Here is a 20,758-nt window from a genome sequence, read left to right on the forward strand (position 1 = left end):
TGTCGGTCATAGGTAAACGTTCACGGGTCCATGTGGGGGTGGACTGTGACGGATCCTGCAGAGAGGAATCAGAGGAACTGGTGTAAGAGGAGGAGTCGATGCGTACAGACTGGATTCCTGCAATCCTTGGAGTGGGCAGGACACGTCCTGCGCCACTCGCACGATCTGTACCTGGCTCAACAACATTAACCCAATGGGCAGTGAGGGAAACATATCGCCCCTGTCCATGCTGACTGGTCCACGCATCGGTGGTGAGGTGGACCTTGCTACTGACGGCGTTCAGTAGCGCATGTTTTATGTTTGCCTCAACATGCCTGTGCAGGGCAGGGACAGCCTGCCTGCTGAAGTAAAAGCGGCTGGGCACCTTGTACTGTGGGACTGCCAATGCCATCAAGTCACGGAAGCTGTCAGTCTCCACCAGCCTGAACGAGAGCATTTCCAGGGACAACAGTTTGGCAATGCCTGCATTCAGAGCCTGTGCTCGGGGGTGGTTGGCCGAGAATGCCCGCCTTTTCTCCCATGCCTGTACTACCGATGGCTGTAGAGTAGACTGGGAGTGTGAGGATGACTGGGAAGGTGGTGCTGTGGGTGGAATTACACAAGGTCTCTGGGAGGAAGCCAAACCAGCTGTGCGTGAGCTGGAGGAAGAGGCAACACGAGCTGAAGAGGTGGTAGCTGCCGCTGTTGGTTGGCCTACATCTTCAGTGTGTTTCTGTAACTCCACCGCGTGCCTGGTCCGCACATGTTTCCACATATTTGTGGTATTGAGGTTGCTGACATTTTTCCCTCTTTTTACTTTATGATGACACAGCTTGCATTTGACAAAACAAATGTCATCTGCAACTGTGTCAAAAAAGGACCAGGCACTGCAAGTCTTGGGAGCGCCCTTTTTGGCTTTGGAAAGAGACAGGCTCCTAACGGGTGCCAAAGTGGAGGCTACAGGCTCCGCAGTCTTCCCCCTCCCTCTCCCTCTTTGGCCCGTAAGAGGAAGCTCTTCCTCTGAGCTGCTCCCACCACCTTCCTGTTCCTCACGCCACGATGGGTCAAGGACCTCATCATCTCCACTACCCTCTGCCACCAACTGCTCCTCCTGGGTAGTCTCAGCAGCACAGTACGCACGAGAAAGCGGCACCTGAGTTTCATCATCAGATGCGTACTGCGCTGTGGTCACCGGAGGCACTGGCCCACCTGCCTCTTCAGAGTCAGAGAGAAAAAGGTGTTGGGCATCACTGCACACTGCCTCTTCTTCCATTTCTCCAATGCTGCTTGGCTGGCCCCCTGTTTCCAAGCCAAGAGATTCAGAGAACAGAAGTAGAGACGGCTCCTGTCCTGGGCTCTCTGACTGCCTGGCCAATTTGGCAGGTGGTGAAGAGACAGATGGCTGCTCTCCAGTGCTCTGTGCCTGAGAGGATGTGGCACTAACTGAAGTCGATGCCGAGGCGTTAGCTGCCATCCACCCGACAACGGCTTCAATTTGGTCTTCACGCAGCAGCGGTGCACGGCGCTCTCCGACAAAGCTGCGCATGAAGGACTGTTCCCTGCTGAAACTGAGTGACGACGAGTCACCGGCGCCCGCAGCAGGCACAGAATCACCACGTCCTCTCCCTGCTCCTCTCCCTGCTCCGCGCCCACGCCCACGTGCCTTACTCCCTGCCCTCTTCATCTTGGTTGACAGATAAAGATAAGCAGAAAAGTACTAAGGCCTTAGTGTGCTTATTCCTGTAATGCTCCTCCTAACAGGTGTAAGAAACACTAATGTTGTAAATTGTGGACTAAACTTTATTATTTTTCAAATGTGGCCTACACAAGTGTAAGTTGTGTTTGGTGAACTTAACCTTTTTTTTGGTGCAGATCGGGCTACAGAGCTAGTTTAAATCACACGGAGACCGTGCAGACAGCCGTAAACGGCGCTGCAAGGCCAAGAAACCCTCCTCTAGGTTATCCTATATAGTGTTTTTCCACTATTTAGCTGGATACAAGTGGAAAGACACTAATAGGAATTTTTTTTTTCAAATTTTAAACTGGCTGCACTATTTGAAAAAAAGGAAATTGTTTTTCAAGGTATGAGGCAGTAACGCACCCTGAGCTGAATCCAACCGGCTATGGCTGCACACAGACTACAGGGCGAGCTGGGCTCACACGGAGACCGTGCAGACAGCCGTAAACGGCGCTGCAAGGCCAAAAAACCCTCCTCTAGGTTATCCTATATAGTGTTTTTCCACTATTTAGCTGGATACGAGTGGAAAGACACTAATAGGAATTTTTTTTTTCAAATTTTAAACAGGCTGCACTATTTGAAAAAAAGGAAAATTTTTCTCAAGGTATGAGCCAGTAACGAACCCTGAGCTGAATCCAACCGGCTATGGCTGCACACAGACTACAGGGCGAGCTGGGCTCACACGGAGACCGTGCAGACAGCCGTAAACGGCGCTGCAAGGCCAAAAAACCCTCCTCTAGGTTATCCTATATAGTGTTTTTCCACTATTTAGCTGGATACGAGTGGAAAGACACTAATAGGAATTTTTTTTTTCAAATTTTAAACAGGCTGCACTATTTGAAAAAAAGGAAAATTTTTCTCAAGGTATGAGCCAGTAACGAACCCTGAGCTGAATCCAACCGGCTATGGCTGCACACAGACTACAGGGCGAGCTGGGCTCACACGGAGACCGTGCAGACAGCCGTAAACGGCGCTGCAAGGCCAAAAAACCCTCCTCTAGGTTATCCTATATAGTGTTTTTCCACTATTTAGCTGGATACGAGTGGAAAGACACTAATAGGAATTTTTTTTTTCAAATTTTAAACAGGCTGCACTATTTGAAAAAAAGGAAAATTTTTCTCAAGGTATGAGCCAGTAACGAACCCTGAGCTGAATCCAACCGGCTATGGCTGCACACAGACTACAGGGCGAGCTGGGCTCACACGGAGACCGTGCAGACAGCCGTAAACGGCGCTGCAAGGCCCAAAAACCCCCCTCTAGGTTATCCTATGTAGTGTTTTTCCACAATAGAGCTGGAGACTGGTGGAAAAACACTAATAGGAAATTTGAGAAAAAATGTGCAGCAGGCTGCACTAAGAGCAAAAAAGAACAACTGTGTGAGGCAGTGTGAACCCCCCCTGAGCTGAATACAACCGGGTATATGGCTGCACACAGACTACAGAGTGAGCTGCACACACACACACACAGAGACCTTGCAGAACGCTGTTAAAACAGCGCTGCAAGGCAAGAGCAAGGTGAACAGTGAAGAACACACAGCGTTTTGCTAAATTAGCCTTTGGAAAGGAAAATAAAGCAATTAGCTAGCTCAACTGGCCCTCAGTTAGAACACAGCGTCCTGTCCCTAACTGAAATCACAGCAGAGTGAGCGCAAAATGGCGGCAGCGCTTTTTTATAGTGCAGAGTGACATCATTTCAGCAGCCAATCCAAGCCTTGCCAGTACTTACATGCCCACCATGCTAAACAGGATGTGCCCACACTTTCATTCATTCCTCATTGGCTGCTGCGTTCAATTTGAATTCTGGGAACTTCCGATTCCGGTATCCGATACGCGGGAAGTATCGGAATTCAGTATCGGAATTCCGATACCGCAAATATCGGCCGATACCCGATACTTGCGGTATCGGAATGCTCAACACTATCCATCAGTGTTTCAGTCCTTTATGCATGACATCTTCCGAAAGTACCTGGATAAATTCCTGATTGTGTACTTAGATGACATTTTGATCTTCTCGGATGATTGGGAGTCTCATGTGAAGCAGGTCAGAATGGTGTTTCAGGTCCTGCGTGCTAATTCTTTGTTTGTGAAGGGATCAAAGTGTCTCTTTGGTGTTCAGAAGGTTTCATTTTTGGGGTTCATCTTTTCCCCTTCTACTATCGAGATGGACCCTGTTAAGGTCCAAGCCATCCATAATTGGACTCAGCCGACATCTCTGAAAAGTCTGCAAAAGTTCCTGGGCTTTGCTAATTTTTATCGTCGCTTCATCTGCAATTTTTCTAGTATTGCTAAACCATTGACCGATTTGACCAAGAAAGGTGCTGATTTGGTCAATTGGTCTTCTGCTGCGGTGGAAGCTTTTCAAGAGTTGAAGCGCCGTTTTTCTTCTGCCCCTGTGTTGTGTCAACCAGATGTTTCGCTTCCGTTCCAGGTCGAGGTTGATGCTTCTGAGATTGGAGCAGGGGCTGTTTTGTCGCAGAGAAGTTCTGATTGCTCGGTGATGAAACCATGCGCCTTCTTTTCCAGGAAGTTTTCGCCTGCTGAGCGAAATTATGATGTGGGCAATCGAGAGTTGCTGGCCATGAAGTGGGCATTGGAGGAGTGGCGTCATTGGCTTGAAGGAGCTAAGCATCGCGTGGTGGTCTTGACTGATCATAAGAACTTGACTTATCTCGAGTCCGCCAAGCGGTTGAATCCTAGACAAGCTCGTTGGTCGTTGTTTTTTGCCCGTTTTGACTTTGTGATTTCATACCTTCCGGGCTCTAAAAATGTGAAGGCGGATGCTCTGTCTAGGAATTTTGTGCCCGACTCTCCGGGTGTATCTGAGCCGGCGGGTATCCTCAAAGAGGGAGTAATTGTGTCTGCCATCTCCCCTGATTTGCGGCGGGTGCTGCAAAAATTTCAGGCTAATAAACCTGATCGTTGCCCAGCGGAGAAACTGTTTGTCCCTGATAGGTGGACGAATAAAGTTATCTCTGAGGTTCATTGTTCGGTGTTGGCTGGTCATCCTGGAATCTTTGGTACCAGAGAGTTAGTGGCTAGATCCTTTTGGTGGCCATCTCTGTCACGGGATGTGCGTACTTTTGTGCAGTCCTGTGGGATTTGTTCTCGGGCTAAGCCTTTAAGCCCTGCTGTTCTCATGCCAGTGGGTTGCTTTTGCCCTTGCCGGTCCCGAAGAGGCCTTGGACACATATCTCTATGGATTTTATTTCAGATCTTCCCGTCTCTCAAAAGATGTCAGTCATTTGGGTGGTCTGTGATCGCTTCTCTAAGATGGTCCATTTGGTACCCTTGTCTAAATTGCCTTCCTCCTCTGATTTGGTGCCATTGTTTTTCCAGCATGTGGTTCGTTTACATGGCATTCCAGAGAATATCGTTTCTGACAGAGGTTCCCAGTTTGTTTCGAGGTTTTGGCGAGCCTTTTGTGGTAGGATGGGCATTGACTTGTCTTTTTCCTCGGCTTTCCATCCTCAGACTAATGGCCAGACCGAACGAACCAATCAGACCTTGGAAACATATCTGAGATGCTTTGTTTCTGCTGATCAGGATGACTGGGTGTCCTTTTTGCCTTTGGCTGAGTTCGCCCTTAATAATCGGGCCAGCTCGGCTACCTTGGTTTCACCGTTTTTCTGCAACTCTGGGTTCCATCCTCGTTTCTCTTCAGGGCAGGTTGAGTCTTCGGACTGTCCTGGTGTGGATACTGTGGTGGACAGGTTGCAGCAGATTTGGACTCATGTAGTGGACAATTTGACTTTGTCCCAGGAGAAGGCTCAACGTTTCGCTAATCGCAGACGCTGTGTGGGTCCCCGACTTCGGGTTGGGGACTTGGTTTGGTTATCTTCTCGTCATATTCCTATGAAGGTTTCCTCTCCTAAGTTTAAACCTCGTTTTATTGGTCCATATAGGATTTCTGAGGTTCTTAATCCTGTGTCTTTTCGTCTGACCCTTCCAGATTCTTTTTCCATACATAACGTATTCCATAGGTCATTGTTGCGGAGATACGTGGCACCTATGGTTCCATCTGTTGATCCTCCTGCCCCGGTTTGGTGGAGGGGGAGTTGGAGTATATTGTGGAGAAGATTTTGGATTCTCGTGTTTCAAGGCGGAAACTCCAGTATCTGGTTAAGTGGAAGGGTTATGCTCAGGAAGATAATTCCTGGGTCTTTGCCTCTGATGTCCATGCTCCCGATCTTGTTCGTGCCTTTCATATGGCTCATCCTGGTCGTCCTGGGAGCTCTGGTGAGGGTTCAGTGACCCCTCCTCAAGGGGGGGGTACTGTTGTGAATTCTGTGGCAGAGCTCCCTCCTGTGGTCACAAGTGGTACTTCGGCTGGTTCTCTCTGTGAGCTTCCGTTGGTGGAGGAAAGTGGTACTGCGGCTTCTGAGTTTCCTTCCTCAGGTGATGTGGTGAAGTCGTTAGGTGCTGCTCTATTTAACTCCACCTAGTGCTTTGATCCTGGACTCCAGTCAATGTTCTAGTATTGGACCTGTTTCCTCCTGGATCGTTCCTGTGGCCTGCTGCTCTGCATAGCTAAGTTCCTCTTTGCTATTTGTTTGCTGTTTTTTTTCTGTCCAGCTTGTCAATTTGTTTTTTTGCCCCCTTTGCGTGGTTTTTGGTAGGGTTTTGTGTTGACCGCAAAGTTACCTTTCCTATCCTCGCTCTGTTCAGAAAGTTGGGCCTCACTTTGCTAAATCTAGTTCATCTCTACGTTTGTCTTTTCATCTTAACTCACAGTCATTATATGTGGGGGCTGCCTTTTCCTTTGGGGTATTTCTCTGAGGCAAGGTAGGCTTATTTTCTATCTTCAGGCTAGCTAGTTTCTCAGGCCGTGCCGAGTTGCATAGGGAGCGTTAGGCGCAATCCACGGCTGCCTTTAGTGTGTTGGAGAGGATTAGGGATTGCGGTCAACAGAGTTCCCACGTCTCAGAGCTCGTTCTTGTTTTTTGGGTTATTGCCAGGTCTCTGTATGTGCACTGACCTCTATGTCCATTGTGGTACTGAATTACCTTTCATAACATCATCCCTAGTAGTCACCTATTACTACCCTGTCTAGTGCACTGGCTGGCAAGGAGCACTAGCCTCACCTCTGCAGATAATAACCACAGGGGGAAGTGACAAACACCAAAGGGACAAGGTAACAAAAGCACCACACTTAGCTTATGAACACCGCTGTTAAGCTCCACACCACAGATAACAACATCAACTGGACTCTATTAACCAGAATTGGCTAACACCAGAGAGCTGCTCCTGATAGCCTGGTCTCCAGAAAGAAAATGTATCACCAACAGTCAGCCGATGCATCAGGTGACCTTTTAAAGGATGGCAGGAGTGGTCACCACCTGCACCAGCTTACCCAGAAGCACTGGAGTAACATCAGATTGCCAGCGGGGGAAAGAAACTGACATTAACCTCCGATGGTCCAACAGGAAAAAAGTTTTAAACTGAGAGGAACCAGAGCTGCCACAAATTCAAAAATGGATGGTGACAACAGCAATCATATATACCCCAGAAGAAAGCACAGTGCTAAAATGTGCGTTGGGGCAGATGCCACAACCCACAACATGTAATACAATGTATGATGTGCTGTGTTGCTATATTTCTCTCTATCATGAGTTTTCATTGTTTTGGACTCTAGACATTGTCTTTAGGTAGAATATAGACTGTTTTTGTACTAGGCACAACTTTTAAAACCTCTTTTTTAGTTTCTATTATTGGCATGTGACCCAGCCTTATTGTCTCACACGTTTTATTAATCTTGTATGTATTTTTCTTTGTTAAATAAAGATTTTGTGTTTTTTTACTTCATGGCTGTTGTGTACATTTTTTCTACATGATTTAGCAATCACACATAATGTAAGTTCCCCAATTATACCTATGCCGCTGGCCTTCAATAAAGGATGGCACTTCCTCTTTAAGTGGCAGCAAACAAACTCCTAACTAATAAAACATACCTCAATAATGGCTGCAACAATGCTAGTCACACAGTCCATTGATGGAGCCCAGTTGCCATGGATGTTGGTGCACATGCAGGAACCATTGGTGCACTTTAACATCACAATCTAAACAAAATCCATTCGGCAACAGTTCTCTTATTAACTCTTCAACAGTGGAACCACAAGTCCAAGCAATAGCTACTTACTCCTTTATGTAGCCAGGCAACTTGGGGCTGAAGGGTTCAGATTCCGGAGACACAAGAGATGGATTGTAGACTCATTCAATTAGTTAAGCCAGGAGGGGATTTCTGGTAACCTGGATGATACCTAGTTGTAGTTCAGCTGAAGGATTATGGTCTCTCCTTAAACACTGAGTGGCCGGACTATTAGTACTCACTCAGTCTCTGTCCCCTGCTCTTGATAATTAGACTTTCATATATCGAGAATTGCACCCATCTCTCTGTCTGCTGCTAGCTCCATTCTTCTTCGCCAATCTGCTCTGTCATTCAGTCCCTTCCTCTGCTATTCCTTCCCCTTTATGATGTAGAGAGGAGCAATGTCTGTGTCATGCACATGTAGTAGTAAACACTGAGTAAAGGAGATAGCTATGAATAAACTGCACAAACTTCACCCAGTTTCTGTACATTGTAAAGTATCCAGCAATGAAGGCAGCTTCAGCGCAACTTGGATAACTCCTGAAGGTGATCTTAAAGTTGATCACTTGCATCTGGCTCAATAAAGTGCTGTCAAGTGTGTCACTAACCTACTGAGGAACTGAGGGTGGGTGAAGCATAGTAAAGAAACCCTCGTAGGACACTTATCTGAGTGGCACAGACACCCAAAAGTAAGAACAGAACTCAAAGCAGGATCCACTAAAGACTATCACCAGCAGAGGAGATAAACAGGGTGAGGTTTAAATAGTAGCACCTGCAATGTGAGAGAACTGGCTAGATAACAACTAAAATACATCTGCTGTCCAAAAGGAATGACAAAGGCAAAAGGAAATTAGCATCTGGACAGACACAGAATCTGTTGTCGCTCCTTGGACAGAGATGCCGACAGAGAGCACAAGACCGCTGGATCAAATCTCGAGGCATGACAGTCTGGGAGTTAGAGTCCAGGGAAGTGCAGCAAGATAATTATTTATGTCTGCTGCTGTGAATCTGAATGTCTGTGTAATCCCTGCCGCTGTTGTTTCTACATACATAGGTCTCACAGATAGGGCCGCCATGAGGGCATTACTGCACTGACTGGCGTATGAGGTCCGATGAGCAGAGTGGGCCCGCATTGGGCCCCATCTCTTCTGCTCATAGGGACCCAGCAGCTGGTGCGGTGGGCATCACCTTCTATTTATAATAATATTAATAATTTTTATTTATATAGCGCCAACATATTCCGCAGCGCTTTACAAATTATAGAGGGGACTTGTACAGACAATAGACATTACAGCATAACAGAAATAGAGTTCAAAACAGATACCAGGAGGAATGAGGGCCCTGCTCGCAAGCTTACAAACTATGAGGAAAAGGGGAGACACGAGAGGTGGATGGTAACAATTGCTATAGTTATTCGGACCGGCCAGAGTGTAAGGCTCGGGTGTTCATGTAAAGCTGCATGAACCAGTTAACTGCCTAAGTATGTAGCAGTACAGACACAGAGGGCTATTAACTGCATAAAGTGAATAAGAACATGATGCGAGGAACCTGATTGTTTTTTTTTTTTTTTAAATAGGCCACACAGGGATCGTTAGGTTAATGCATTGAGGCGGTAGGCCAGTCTGAACAAATGAGTTTTTAGGGTACGCTTAAAACTGTGGGGATTGGGGATTAATCGTATTAACCTAGGTAGTGCATTCCAAAGAATCGGCGCAGCACGTGTAAAGTCTTGGAGACGAGAGTGGGAGGTTCTGATTATTGAGGATGCTAACCTGAGGTCATTAGCGGAGCGGAGGGCACGGGTAGGGTGGTAGACTGAGACCAGAGAGGAGATGTAGGGTGGTGCTGAGCCATGGAGTGCTTTGTGGATGAGGGTAGTAGTTTTGTACTGGATTCTGGAGTGGATGGGTAGCCAGTGTAATGACTGGCACAAGGTAGAGGCATCGGTGTAATGGTTGGTGAGGAATATGATCCTGGCAGCAGCATTCAGGACAGATTGGAGCGGGGAAAGTTTGGTAAGATGGAGGCCGATTAGTAGAGAGTTACAATAGTCCAGACGAGAATGAATAAGTGAAACAGTAAGAGTTTTTGCAGAGTCGAAAGTAAGAAAAGGGCGAATTCTAGAAATGTTTTTGAGATGCAGGTAAGAAGAGCGAGCCAGTGATCGGATGTGGGGGGTGAATGAAAGGTCAGAATCAAGGATGACCCCAAGGCAGTGGGCATGTTGCTTTGGAGTAATGGTGGAACCGCACACGGAGATGGCAATGTCAGGCAAAGGTAGGTTAGTAGAGGGAGAGAACACGAGGAGTTCAGTTTTTGACAGGTTTAGTTTCAGATAGAGGGAGGACATGATGTTAGAGACAGCGGAGCTGGAAAGGCTCCTCCTCCAATATGGAGGTGCCTGAGCAATGTTGTTAGTTTGCCTTGCATGTTTGCTAATTGTCAGGTTCGTCAGGTCTGCCCATCTCCTTGTCTACTCTGTACTCGTCTGTTCGTACCATATGGTGTGTTAGGTCTCGAGTTCCCGCTTCTGCACAGGTGGAATCTCGAGCCATCTCCGCTGCAGTCTCCCATTCTTATCCAGCCGCAGTGGAGTCTGCTCAGCAGGGACGTCGGTCCCAGCGTCTTGCTCAGTCTCACTCTGTACAGAGAGTTACTGCTGCTTCTTCAGCTTCTGCCATTAAAGACAGTGCTGGTCAGCAGCGAGCGGACTTCTCTGGGACTAAGTCCTTGTCTGCACACACTGAGCATGCCCAGGGCAAGATCTCCCGTTGGAGATCGAGGGTCATGTGCTCAGGCCCTGCAGCACATTCCATTGGTCCTCTTGGCAGGTCTTGGAAGGGCAAAGTTTCTGTGGCCACTTCCTGTGCTGCAACTATATAAACTGCGCATGACCGCACGGCCATGCGCTAGTGTACATTTGCATATGTGTGTTTGTTGTGAGTGCAAGTCGTCCTTGGATACCCCTTCCCTATTGAATGTCTGTTCGCGGAAGGTGTATGGTTGCTATCTAGAGCCCGACTTATCCTACAGCACGAATCACACATTACAGCGTCCAGTTGCTGTGACCGCCAGTACGGCGCCGTGCACTTCCTCTGTGCTTTCCTTACCCAAGCCTGGGTGGTTAGTGGCGTTCGTCAGTGCGGCACCGTATGCACTCTTGTGCCCTAATATTGCTATTCAGCTTCCTTACACACCCAGTTGCGGTGTTGTGCCAGCAAGGGTCTAATCAGACTTCAATCCTAGTTGGGGTTGAGTTCGCTGACTACTTGCTCGCGCTCTATGTGCGGTACCGCGATCCTGTGATGCAATAGGATCGCTTCCTTCACGCTGGGTGAAGTTTAACCCACGTGTGTATACTTATGAGTACCGCCATATAGTCCGTCATTACTTGGCAGCAGGTTCCATCTCTGCACAGTGGACCCCGGGCTGCGAACGCACCATACTCTATCTGTCTTTGTATTTGGTGCGTTCCGCTAGCCCTAACATTACACTAGCGCCAGGGTCTGGCTAGTAATGACGGACAAACAGCAATCCTTGCGGTATATCCAGCAGCTGGAGGGTAGGTTGGCGGCTCTTGAGAGCGCAACCTCAGCTGTGGATGTTACCGCAGTTGCTGTACAGGCTGCTAGCGTGGCTGCAGCAACCCTGTCCATTGCCACCCCTGCTCCGACATTTTCTCGCCTCCCGCTGCCAGAAAAATTTTCTGGTGATAGCAAATTTTGTAGGGGATTTGTGAGTCAGTGCTCTATTCACCTCGAGCTCCTGGCTGCACGTTTTCCCACAGAGCGGGCTAAGGTGGGATTTATAGTGTCTCTCTTGTCGGACAGGGCGTTGGAATGGGCTACGCCGCTGTGGGAGCATGGCGATCATGTGGTGCAGAGTGCTCCGCTGTTTCTGAGCACTCTGAAACAGGTCTTTTTAGGACCTCAAGTCACCCATGATACTGCGCTCCAACTGCTGGCATTAACTCAGGGTGAGTCCTTGGTCAGTCATTTTGCCGTCCAATTCAGCACTTTAGCTTCTGAGCTGGATTGGTCGGATAAAGCTCTTATCCCCATATTTTAGAGGGGCCTGGCTGACCACGTTAAGGACGCTCTGGCCACTAGGGAGATTCCTGCCACACTGGAGGAGTTAATAACTGTCTCCACTCGAATTGACCTCCGTTTTAACGAGCGGAGGTTAGAGCGAGCCCAGTGTAGGCAGAGGTTTCGGCTGGCTCCTACCTTCGCCAAACCTCTGGAATCTCCGGTCCTGGTTCCTGAGTCACATGAGGCCAGGGAAGTGTCACAAGCGGGATCTAAGTCCCGGACCGCTTGTGCACTCAAGGTCTGTCATGTTTGCCAGCAGTCAGGACATCTAGCCACCAGATGTCCTCAGCGGTCGAGGAAACGTCAGCGTCTAGTGGTAGTAGGTGGAGGTACACTAGACACGGCAACGTTTGCCTCTAAATTGTCCTTTAAGGGGACAATTACTATAGGCTCATTCTCCCACTCGGTAGAGCTCTGCGTGGATTCTGGGGCGGAGGGCAATTTTATGTCTTCTGCCTTCGCCCAACGTCACGCAATACCCCTGGTTATGCTAGCTCAACCAGTAACAGTACGAGTGGTGAATGGGTCGACACTGCCCTCACAGATTACACACCAGACCATCCCTTTTACTCTGTCCATGTCGCCATCTCATCAGGAGATTATATCTCTGCTCGTCATTCCTGAGGGAATTGATGAGGTCCTGTTGGGAATACCTTGGCTACGGTACCACTCTCCTCATATTGAGTGGTCCTCTGGCAGAATCCTGGGATGGGGCGAATCTTGTGGGGGTAGGTGTCAGAGGGAGTGCGTTCAGGTTGCTACTACAGAGGTACCTGCAGATCTTTCCTCTCTCCCCAAGCAGTATTGGTCTTATGCAGACGTGTTCTCCAAAAAGGCGGCGGAGATCCTTCCGCCCCATCGCCCCTATGACTGTCCTATTGATCTCTTGCCTGGTGCTGAGCCTCCCCGGGGTCGAGTCTATCCGTTATCTCTCCCAGAGACGGAGGCAATGTCACAGTACATCCAGGAAAATCTGGCAAAAGGATTCATTAGGAAGTCAGTGTCACCTGCTGGGGCAGGGTTCTTCTTCGTTCAGAAGAATGGGGAATTGCGTCCATGCATAGACTACAGGGGTCTTAATGCCATTACCGTTAAAAATAAGTATCCTTTGCCCTTGATGTCTGAGCTCTTTGATAGGCTTTGGGGAGCAAGGGTATTTACTAAACTAGATCTGCGGGGTGCTTACAACCTGATTCGCATCCGTGAGGGGGACGAATGGAAGATGGCTTTTAACACCAGGGATGGGCACTATGAATATCTGGTGATGCCCTTCGGGCTCTGTAATGCCCCAGCCGTTTTCCAAGACTTTGTGAACGATATCTTCCGGGATATGCTTTCCACCTCGGTCGTAGTCTATCTGGATGATATTCTCATCTACTCTCCAGATATTGACTTCCACCGGAGAGATGTTTGCAAAGTCTTCGACCTCCTACGGGCAAACTTCCTCTATGCCAAGTTGGAGAAGTGTATGTTTGAGCAGGAGTCCTTACCTTTCCTAGGCTACATCATCTCTGCCCAGGGATTGGCTATGGATCCTGCCAAACTACAGGCTGTGATGGACTGGCAGGAACCCCATTCTCTTAAAGCGGTGCAGCGCTTTATGGGGTTCATTAATTATTATTGCCAGTTCATTCCGCACTTCTCAACTTTGGTAGCTCCCTTGGTTGCCCTCACCAAGAAGGGGGCGAATCCCAAATTGTGGTCTGAGGAGGTCTCCAAGGCCTTTAACTCTATAAAGTCACACTTCGCTAGCGCTCCCATCCTACATCGCCCCGATGTTGATAAGCCATTTATCATGGAGGTGGATGCCTCTTCTGTTGGTGCTGGAGCAGTCCTCTTCCAAAAGGATGCTCAAGGTCGGAAGCATCCTTGCTTCTTTTTCTCCAAGACCTTCTCACCAGCAGAGAGGAATTATTCCATCGGGGACAGGGAGTTGCTAGCCATGAAGTTGGCTTACTCGGAGTGGAGACATCTCTTGGAGGGAGCACGTTTTCCCTTCCAAGTCTTCACAGACCATAAAAATTTGGTGTACCTGCAGACAGCCCAGCGGTTGAATTCTCGCCAGGCCAGATGGTCCTTATTCTTCTCCCACTTTCATTTCACCCTCCATTTTCTTTCTGGGGAGAAGAACATTCGGGCCGACGCTCTCTCTCGTTCCGTTGTGTCATCTGCGGAGGAGGAGGAGCCTCGGCTTATTGTCCCCACCGAGAGCTTGAGAACTGTAGCCCCGGTTTCGCTAGAGTCTGTGCCTCCGGGCAAGACTTTTGTACCATCCAATTTGCGACCGGAGGTTCTCTCTTGGGCACACTCGTTCAGGGTGGGTGGACATTTTGGTACCAAAAGGACATCTGAGTTACTGGCGAGGACATACTGGTGGCCGCATATGGCTCGTGATGTCACAGAGTATGTTCGGGCATGTGTCTCTTGCGCCAAGAACAAGACTCCTCGGCAACGGCCAGCTGGTTTGCTTTATCCTCTGCCGGTGGCGGACAGGCCCTGGGAGATGGTCGGGATGGACTTTGTGGTGGGCTTACCCAAGTCTCGTAACTGCACCATTATCTGGGTGATCACCGACCATTTTTCCAAAATGGTGCACTTGGTGCCTCTTCCACGGCTACCTTCTGCACGGGCGTTGGCTGTCTTGTTCGTCAAGCATATCTTTCGCCTACATGGTATGCCAGACAAAATTGTTAGTGACCGGGGTCCCCAGTTTGCGTCTCGATTCTGGAGAGAGCTTTGTTGTCTACTCAGTATTGAGTTGAATCTCTCTTCGGCATATCATCCCGAGACGAATGGGTTGGTAGAGAGGGCCAACCAGACCTTGGTCACATATTTACGACATTTTTTTTCTGCCAGGCAGGATGACTGGGCATCCTTGCTACCGTGGGCAGAGTTTGCACTTAACAATGCCGTAGCTGACTCCACCGGTCAGACTCCATTCCTCCTAGATTACGGCCAGCATCCGCGTGTTCCTGTGCCCATGCCTGTGTCTTCTGCTGACTCCAGGGTGGCAGACTGGGCTGTGGAGGCACGGGACATTTGGGACCGCACACAGGATGCCATTCGGGCCTCCAAGGAGAGAATGAGGTCCTCCGCCGATGTTCATCGGCGCCCCGATCCGACCTTTGCTCCTGGCGACTTGGTGTGGCTCTCCGCCCGTAACATCAGGCTGCGAGTTGAGTCCACTAAGTTTGCTCCTCGCTACTTTGGTCCCTTCAAGGTTCTCGAGCAGGTTAGTCCTGTGGTCTACCGTTTGGCTCTTCCTCCACGCTTGGGTATCACCGACACCTTTCATGTGTCCCTCTTGAAACCCATATACATGTCCTGGTTTTCCGAGTCATCTGCCGGGACATCGGGTTCGTCTACGGACGATTACGAGGTGAACGCTATTTTGGGGTGCATGGTGGTACGCAGCAAAAAGTTCTATCTGGTGGATTGGAAGGGTTATGGCCCAGAGGACAGGTCATGGGAGCCTGCTGAAAACATTCGGGCCCCACAGCTCATTGCTGCCTTCGAGCGTAGCGAGGCCCAAGGAGGGGGGGGCCATGTTAGGTCTCGAGTTCCCGCTTCTGCACAGGGGGAATCTCGAGCCATCTCCGCTGCGGTCTCCCATTCTTATCCAGCCGCAGTGGAGTCTGCTCAGCAGGGACGTCGGTCCCAGCGTCTTGCTCAGTCTCACTCTGTACAGAGAGTTACTTCTGCTTCTTCAGCTTCTGCCATTAAAGCCAGTGCTGGTCAGCAGCGAGCGGACTTCTCTGGGACTAAGTCCTTGTCTGCACACACTGAGCATGCCCAGGGCAAGATCTCCCGTTGGAGATCGAGGGTCATGTGCTTAGGCCCTGCAGCACATTCCATTGGTCCTCTTGGCAGGTCTTGGAAGGGCAAAGTTTCTGTGGCCACTTCCTGTGCTGCAACTATATAAACTGCGCATGACCGCACGGCCATGCGCTAGTGTACATTTGCATATGTGTGTTTGTTGTGAGTGCAAGTCGTCCTTGGATACCCCTTCCCTATTGAATGTCTGTTCGCGGAAGGTGTATGGTTGCTATCTAGCGCCCGACTTATCCTACAGCACGAATCACACTGAACTGAAAATGTAGGCCCCTTAAAAAATAGTGAGGAAAGAATGGTTGTAGATGACGAGGAAAAAGCTAACATATTAAACACCTTCTTCTCCACGGTATTCACAGTGGAAAATGAAATGCTAGGTGCAATCCCAAGAAACAATGAAAACCCTATATTAAGGGTCACCAATCTAACCCAAGAAGAGGTGCGAAATCGGCTAAATAAGATTAAAATAGATAAATCTCCGGGTCCGGATGGCATACACCCACGAGTACTAAGAGAACTAAGTAATGTAATAGATAAACCATTATTTCTTATTTTTAGGGACTCTATAGCGACAGGGTCTGTTCCGCAGGATTGGCGCATAGCAAATGTGGTGCCAATATTCAAAAAGGGCTCTAAAAGTGAACCTGGAAATTATAGGCCAGTAAGTCTAACCTCTATTGTTGGTAAAATATTTGAAGGGTTTCTGAGGGATGTTATTCTGGATTATCTCAATGAGAATAACTGTTTAACTCCATATCAGCATGGGTTTATGAGAAATCGCTCCTGTCAAACCAATCTAATCAGTTTTTATGAAGAGGTAAGCTATAGGCTGGACCACGGTGAGTCATTGGACGTGGTATATCTCGATTTTTCCAAAGCGTTTGATACCGTGCCGCACAAGAGGTTGGTACACAAAATGAGAATGCTTGGTCTGGGGGAAATTGTGTGTAAATGGGTTAGTAACTGGCTTAGTGATAGAAAGCAGAGGGTGGTTATAAATGGTATAGTCTCTAACTGGGTCGCTGTGACCAGTGGGGTACCGCAGGGGTCAGTATTGGGACCTGTTCTCTTCAACATATTCATTAATGATCTGGTAGAAGGTTTACACAGTAAAATATCGATATTTGCAGATGATACAAAACTATGTAAAGCAGTTAATACAAGTGAAGATAGTATTCTGCTACAGATGGATCTGGATAAGTTGGAAACTTGGGCTGAAAGGTGGCAGATGAGGTTTAACAATGATAAATGTAAGGTTATACACATGGGAAGAAGGAATCAATGTCACCATTACACACTGAATGGGAAACCACTGGGTAAATCTGACAGGGAGAAGGACTTGGGGATCCTAATTAATGATAAACTTACCTGGAGCAGCCAGTGCCAGGCAGCAGCTGCCAAGGCAAACAGGATCATGGGGTGCATTAAAAGAGGTCTGGATACACATGATGAGAGCATTATACTGCCTCTGTACAAATCCCTAGTTAGACCGCACATGGAGTACTGTGTCCAGTTTTGGGCACCGGTGCTCAGGAAGGATATAATGGAACTAGAGAGAGTACAAAGGAGGGCAACAAAATTAATAAAGGGGATGGGAGAACTACAATACCCAGATAGATTAGCGAAATTAGGATTATTTAGTCTAGAAAAAAGACGACTGAGGGGCGATCTAATAACCATGTATAAGTATATAAGGGGACAATACAAATATCTCGCTGAGGATCTGTTTATACCAAGGAAGGTGACGGGCACAAGGGGGCATTCTTTGCGTCTGGAGGAGAGAAGGTTTTTCCACCAACATAGAAGAGGATTCTTTACTGTTAGGGCAGTGAGAATCTGGAATTGCTTGGCTGAGGAGGTGGTGATGGCGAACTCAGTCGAGGGGTTCAAGAGAGGCCTGGATGTCTTCCTGGAGCAGAACAATATTGTATCATACAATTAGGTTCTGTAGAAGGACGTAGATCTGGGGATTTATTATGATGGAATATAGGCTGAACTGGATGGACAAATGTCTTTTTTCGGCCTTACTAACTATGTTACTATGTTACTATGTTACACATTAAAGCGTCCAGTTGCTGTGACCGCCAGTACGGCGCCGTGCACTTCCTCTGTGCTTTCCTTACCCAAGCCTGGGTGGTTAGTTCGTCAGTGCGGCACCGTATGCACTCTTGTGCCCTAATATTGCTATTCAGCTTCCTTACACACCCAGTTGCGGTGTTGTGCCAGCAAGGGTCTAATCGGACTTCAATCCTAGTTGGGGTTGAGTTCGCTGACTACTTGCTCGCGCTCTATGTGCGGTACCGCGATCCTTTGACGCAACAGGATCGCTTCCTTCACGCTGGGTGAAGTTTAACTCACGTGTGTATACTTATGAGTACCGCCATATAGTCCGTCATTACTTGGCAGCAGGTTCCATCTCTGCACGGTGGACCCCGGGCTGCGAACGCACCATACTCTATCTGTCTTTGTATTTGGTGCGTTCCGCTAGCCCTAACATGGTGTGAATCACATCCTAGAATCTCTAATCTTTAATCAATTGTGATTCCTATTATGTTATATATTGTATGGATTGCTGTTTGTGTAATGTCAGGTACATTGGTTGCATGATCAGGAAGCTCAAAAAACAAAATGCACAGCATAAAAATAATGTTAGCAACTAAATGTATTTTATATGTATAAATTCAACTATCATAAAATTTCACTCACCTGGAGGTATTTCCAGCTATTATTATTATACATACTACATTTTGGGATAGGATCTTGGGAATGAGAATACCCCTTTAATTTCTGTGGCGGTGGATATCTGTGTAATCCCAACAGCAGCAGTATTTTCTCTACACGTAGGTCTCCCTGCAGGTGTAACATTAAAAAAAATCCAAAGGCAATTAGAATTGAAAGTATTTTTGCTCACTGTGGGTGCAACCAATTTTTAAGTACAAAAATGTTTTGTTTTCTCTTTTTTTAACTGTGCTCTGACTGCTAAAGCTTTTTTTTATTTCTAGAGCTGTAGCTGTATGAACACTTTTAAATGATTTAAATCTAATTTTCCAAGCTTGTTACCAATATAATTATGATGTCATGTAACTGAAAACAGCTTGTCCTCTGAATTCAAAGGAATTCAGAAGTGTCCAGGATGTCTTTAGTGTAATATGTAACATCATGAGTTACGATCATTTGAAGTCCCATGGATTTATTCTGATGGAGATAAAGTCAAAATGTAACATTTCATGTTTTTGCAACAACATGAAATGTTTTCTATAGCAAGATACCTGCCATAATGAGAAGCAAACTGTAAAGAAAACATCAGCTAACAGAAACAGTTTGTAATGACAAATATTTTACTGATAGAACAAAATCAACTGGTAAACAACTTTAATTTTCTGTAAATATGGTCAAGTGAGGGCTTGTTTTTTGCAGGTCGAGTTGTACTTTTGAAAGACACCATTGCATTTACCATATCGTGTACTGTAAAATGGAAAAAAAAAAATCCAACTGCAGTGAAATTGCAAAAAAAAGGCAATTCACAAGTTTTTTTGTTTTTTTTTAACCATGTTAAGCAAATGCTAAAACTGACCTGCATTAAAACCCCTGGCAAAAATTATGGAATCACCGGCCTTGGAGGATGTTCATTCATTTGTTTAATTTTGTAGAAAAAAAGCAGATCACAGACATGGTACAAAACTAAAGTCATTTCAAATGGCAACTTTGTGGCTTTAAGAAACACTAAAAGAAATCAAGAACAAAAAATGTGGTAGTCAGAGTAATGATGATGATGGCTTTCGTTTAGCTTTTCTGTATGTAAATCCCATTTCCTTTAGGCGGTTTCTTACAATTCGGTCACAGACGTTGACTCCAGTTTCCACCAATTCGTTCCTCATTTGTTTTGTTGTGCATTTCCTGTTTTGGAGACATATTGCTTTAAGTTTCCGGTCTTGACACTTTGATGTCTTCCTTGGTCTACCAGTATGTTTGCCTTTAGCAACCTTCCCATGTTGTTTGTATTTGGTCCGGATTTTAGACACAGCTGACTGTGAACAACCAATATCTTTTGCAACATTGCGTGATGATTTACCCTCTTTTAAGAGTTTGATAATCCTCTCCTTTGCTGCAATTGACATCTCTCGTGTTGGAGCCATAATTCATGTCAGTCGACTTGGTGAACCAGCTCTCCAAGGTGTGATCACTCCTTTTTAGATTTAGACTAACGAGCAGAACTAATTTGATGCAGGTGTTATTTTTGGGTATGAAAATTTACAGGGTGACTCCATAATTTTTTCCTCAGAATTGAGTGATTCCATAATTTTTCCCCTATGCTTGGTTAAGCAAGGTAACCATTACTGACTACCACATTTTTTGTTCTTGATTTCTTTTAGTGCTTCTTAAAGCCAGAAAGTTGCAATTTGAAATGACTTTAGTTTTATGCCATGTCTGTGATCTGCTTTTTGCCTACAAAATTAAACAACTTAATTAACATCCTTCAAGTCCAGTGATTCCATAATTTTTGATAGGGATAATATTATTCTCCGGGTCATTATAAGTTTGTTGCTACCAAACATATCTAGGTTCTTTTTTATTTAAGTGGTTAAAAAAAATCCAAAGTCTCTTAAATATGAAAAAAAAATCCGTCATTTTCCCAGACCCGTAGCGTCTCCATTTTCAGGATCTAGGATCTGGTGAGGATTATTCGTTGCATGCCAAGCTGACATTTTTAGAGATACCATTTTGATGTAGATAGGATCTTTTGATCACTCGTTGTGGCGACTAAAAAAATGTAATTCTGGCATTCTGACTCTTTTTGCTAAGCATTTAACGAATCAGATTAAATCTTTTTTTATATCTTGATAAATCGATCGATTCAGAATGTGACAATATCAAATATGTATATTTTTATTATTATTATTATTATTATTATTATTACTTTATTTTGAATTGGGTGAAAGGGGGGTGATTTTAACTTTTATATATTTTTTTTAAATATGTTTAAAAACATTTTTTTCTTTTCACTTGCTCCATGGGAGACTAGAAGCTGTGATCA

Source organism: Ranitomeya imitator, chromosome 3 (assembly GCF_032444005.1).
Source record: "Ranitomeya imitator isolate aRanImi1 chromosome 3, aRanImi1.pri, whole genome shotgun sequence".
In the NCBI taxonomy this organism is placed as follows: domain Eukaryota; kingdom Metazoa; phylum Chordata; class Amphibia; order Anura; family Dendrobatidae; genus Ranitomeya; species Ranitomeya imitator.